Source organism: Arachis ipaensis, chromosome B6, assembly GCF_059453495.1.
Source record: "Arachis ipaensis isolate K30076 ecotype BB chromosome B6, ASM5945349v1, whole genome shotgun sequence".
Taxonomy (NCBI): domain Eukaryota; kingdom Viridiplantae; phylum Streptophyta; class Magnoliopsida; order Fabales; family Fabaceae; genus Arachis; species Arachis ipaensis.
In genome coordinates this window covers 124,686,470-124,690,936 of record NC_142441.1, presented here as the reverse complement: position 1 = coordinate 124,690,936, position 4,467 = coordinate 124,686,470, and the positions used below count along the sequence as shown (strand labels likewise).

General features: G+C 41.5%; 1 non-coding gene across 1 annotated transcript; it reads left to right on the top strand.

Annotated features, from left to right (window-relative positions):
- The first annotated feature begins 4,126 nt into the window (after positions 1–4,126).
- LOC148562609 (small nucleolar RNA R71) lies at positions 4,127–4,234 on the top strand. Its single transcript, XR_015887242.1, has one exon. It is a non-coding gene; the product is annotated as a small nucleolar RNA R71 (small nucleolar RNA).
- The last annotated feature ends 233 nt before the right edge of the window (positions 4,235–4,467 follow it).

The window sequence follows — 4,467 nt, the reverse complement described above, 5'->3', positions numbered from 1 at the left end:
GGCCATTTGTGGAGTTGAACGCCAAGTTCTGTGCCAGTTTGGGCGTTCAACTCTGGTTTTGGATCCTTTTCTGGCGCTGGACGCCAGATTTGGGCAGAAGGCTGGCGTTGAACGCCAGTTTATGTCGTCAATTCTTGGCCAAAGTATGGACTATTATACATTGATGGAAAGCCCTGGAAGTCTACTTTCCAACGCAATTGGAAGAGCGCCATTTCGAGTTCTGTAGCTCCAGAAAATCCACTTTGAGTGCAGGGAGGTCAGAATCCAACAGCATCAGCAGTCCTTTTTCAACCTCTAAATCTGATTTCTGCTCAAGTCCCTCAATTTCAGCCAGAAAATACCTGAAATCACAGAAAAACACACAAACTCATAGTAAAGTCCAGAAATGTGAATTTAACATAAAAACTAAGGAAAACATCCCTAAAAGTAACCAGATCCTACTAAAAACATACTAAAAACAATGCAAAAAAGCGTATAAATTATCCGCTCATCACAACACCAAACTTAAATTGTTGCTTGTCCCCAAGCAACTGAAAATCAAATAGGATAAAAAGAAGAGAATATACTATAAATTCCAAACTATCAATGAAACAGAGCTTCAATCATATGAGCGGGACTTATAGCTTTTTGCCTCTTGAATAGTTTTGGCATCTCACTTTATCCATTGAAGTTTAGAATGATTGGCATCTATAGGAACTCAGAGTTCAGATAGTGTTATTGATTCTCCTAGTTCAGTATGATGATTCTTGAACACAGCTTCCTTATGAGTCTTGGCCGTGGCCCTAAGCACTTTGTTTTCCAGTATTACCACCGGATACATAAATGCCACAGACACATAATTGGGTGAACCTTTTCAGATTGTGACTCAGCTTTGCTAAAGTCCCCAATTAGAGGTGTCCAGGGTTCTTAAGCACACTCTTCTTTTGCTTTGGACCTTGACTTTAACCGCTCAGTCTCAAGTTTTCACTTGACACCTACACGCCACAAGCACATGGTTAGGGACAACTTGGTTTAGCCGCTTAGACCAGGATTTTATTCCTTTAGGCCCTCCTATCCACTGATGCTCAAAGCCTTGGGATCCTTTTTATTTGCCCTTGCCTTTTGGTTTTAAGGGTTATTGGCTTTTTCTGCTTGCTTTTTATTTTTCTTTCTATTTTTTTTCTATTTTTTTCGCCCTTTTTTTTTTTTCTGCAAGCTTTGTTCTTTGCTGCTTTTTCTTGCTTCAAGAATCATTTTTATGATTTTTCAGATTATCAAATAACATGTCTCCTAGTCATCATTCTTTCAAGAGCCAACATATTTAACATTCTTAAACAACAACTTCAAAAGACATATGCACTGTTCAAGCATACATTCAGAAAACAAGAAGCATTGTCACCACATCAATATAATTAAACTAAGTTCAAGGATAAATTCGAAACTCATGTACTTCTTGTTCTTTTGAATTAAAACATTTTTCTTTTAAGAGAGGTGATGGATTCATAGGACATTCATATCTTTAAGACAAAGTTACTAACTACTAATGATCATGTACTGAAGGCACAAACATAGATAAGCACATAACATGGAAAACGAAAAACAGAGAAAGCAAGAACAAGGAATGAGTCCACCTTAGTGATGTCCTTGAGCTCTTCTATGTCTCTTCCTTGCCTTGGCTGCTCCTCCTTCATTGCTTTTAGATCTTCTCTGATTTCATGAAGGATGATGGAGTGCTCTTGATGTTCCACCCTTAGTTGCTTCCAATAATTGTGTGGAAGAAAATGTATCCCCTGAGGTATCTCAGGGATCTCTTGATTTGCAGTCAAATGTTCTACCACTGAGCTATAGACCCTTGATGGAAGCTTTTGTTTTACCACACCAAACTTAGAATGTTGCTCGCCCTCGAGCAAAAGAAGAAGGAATAGATGAAGAAGAAGATGTGGAAATAAAAACTAGGATTATGAGGAGGTAAAGTGGGGATCCTGTGGGGTCCACAGATCCTGAGATGATCCTGTGGTGTCCACAGATCCTGAGGTGTCAAGGCATTTACATCCCTGCACCAATTTAGGCATGCAAAATACCCTTGCACACAACTCTGGGCGTTCAGCGCCAGGTTGGTGCCCATTTTGGGCGTTCAACGCCCATTTGCTACCATTTCTGGCGTTGAACGCCAGAACCATGCTTGTTCTGGGTGTTCAGCGCCAGGATGCTCCCATTCTGGGCGTTCAGCGCCAGAACTATGCTCTGTTCTGGCGTTTGAACGCCAGACAGATGCTCCTCCAGGGTGTGATTTTTCTTCTGCTGTTTTTGATTCCGTTTTTGATTTTTTTGTTTATTTTGTGACTCCACATGATCATGAACCTAAGAAAACATGAAAAATAAGAATTAGATAAACATTGGGTTGCCTCCCAACAAGCACTTCTTTAATGTCAATAGCTTGACAGTGAGCTCTCATGGGGCCTCACAGATGTGCAGAGCTTTGTTGAGACTCTGCAACACCAAACTTAGAGTTTGGATATGGGAGTTCAACACCAAACTTAGAGTTTGGTTGTGGCCTCCCAACACCAAACTTAGAGTTTGACTGTGGGGGCTCTGGTTGACTCTGCTTTGAGAGAAGCTTTTCAAGCTTCCTCTCCATGGTTGCAGAGGGAGATCCTTGAGTTTTGAATACAAGGGAGTTCTCATTCCATTGAAGGACTATTTCACCTCTGTCAACATCAATCACAGCTCTTGCTGTGGCCAGGAAAGGTCTTCCTAGGATGATGGATTCATCCTCTTCCTTTCCAGTATCCAGGACTATGAAATCAGTAGGTATGTAAAGGCCCTCAACCTTTACTAATACATCTTCTACTTGTCCATAAGCCTGTTTTCTTGAGCTGTCTGCCATCTCTAGTGAGATTTTAGCAGCTTGCACCCCATAGATTCCCAGTTTCTCTATTACAGAGAGGGGCATGAGGTTTATTCCTGAACCAAGGTCACACAGAGCCTTAAAGATCATGGTGCCTATGGTACAGGGTATTATGAACTTTCCAGGATCCTGTCTCTTCTGAGGCAATGTCAGTTGATCCAGATCACTTAGTTCATTGATGAACAAGGGAGGTTCAACTTCCCAAGCATCAATGCCAAACAATTTGGCATTCAGCTTCATGATTGCACCAAGAAACTTGGCAGTTTGCTCTTCAGTGACATCCTCATTCTCTTCAGAAGAGGAATACTCATCAGAGCTCATGAAGGGCATAAGGAGGTTCTATGGAATCTCTATGGTCTCTAGATGAGCCTCAGAGTCCTTTGGTTCCTCAGAGGGAAGCTCCTTATTGATCACTGGACGTCCCAGGAGGTCCTCCTCCTTGGGATTCACGTCCTCTCCTCTCCTCTCAGGTTCGGCCATGGCGCTTATGTCAATGGCCTTGCACTCTCCTTTTGGATTCTCTTCTGTATTGCTTGGGAGAGTACTAGGAGGGATTTCAGTGATCCTTTTACTCAGCTGGCCCACTTGTGCTTCCAAATTTCTAATGGAAGACCTTGTTTCATTCATGAATCTTACAGTGGCCTTAGATAGATCAGAGACTAGATTTGCTAAATTAGAAGCATTTTGTTCAGAGTTCTCTGTCTGTTGCTGAGTGGATGATGGAAAAGGCTTGCTATTGCTAAACCTGTTTCTTCCACCATTATTAAAGCCTTGTTGGGGCTTTTGATCCTTCCATGAGAAATTTGGATGATTTCTCCATGTTGAGTTATAGGTGTTTCCATAAGGTTCACCTAAGTAATTTACCTCTGCTATTGCAGGGTTCTCAGGATCATAAGCTTCTTCTTCAGAAGATGCCTCTTGAGTACTGTTGGATGCAGCTTGCATTCCATACAGACTCTGAGAAATCATATTGACTTGCTGAGTCAATATTTTATTCTGAGCCAATATGGCATTCAGAGTATCAACCTCAAGAACTCCCTTCTTCATAGGCGTCCCATTATTCACAGGATTTCTTTCAGAAGTGTACATGAACTGGTTATTAGCAACCATGTCAATGAGTTCTTGAGCTTCTGCAGGCGTTTTCTTTAGGTGAATGGATCCACCTGCAGAAGTGTCCAGTGACATCTTTGATAGCTCAGATAAACCATCGTAGAATATATCCAGGATGGTCCATTCTGAAAGCATATCAGAAGGACACTTTTTGGTCAACTGTTTGTATCTTTCCCAAGCTTCATAGAGAGATTCACCTTCTTTCTGTCTGAAGGTTTGAACATCAGCTCTAAGCTTGCTCAGCTTTTGAGGAGGAAAGTACTTGGCTAAGAAAGCCGTGACCAGCTTATCCCAAGAGTTCAGGCTGTCTTTGGGTTGAGAATCCAACCATAATCTAGCTCTGTCTCTTACAGCAAAAGGGAAAAGCATGAGCCTGTAGACTTCAGGATCTATTCCATTAGTCTTAACAGTATCACATATCTGCAAGAATTCAGTTAAGAACTGAAAAGGATCTTCAGATGGAAGTCTAT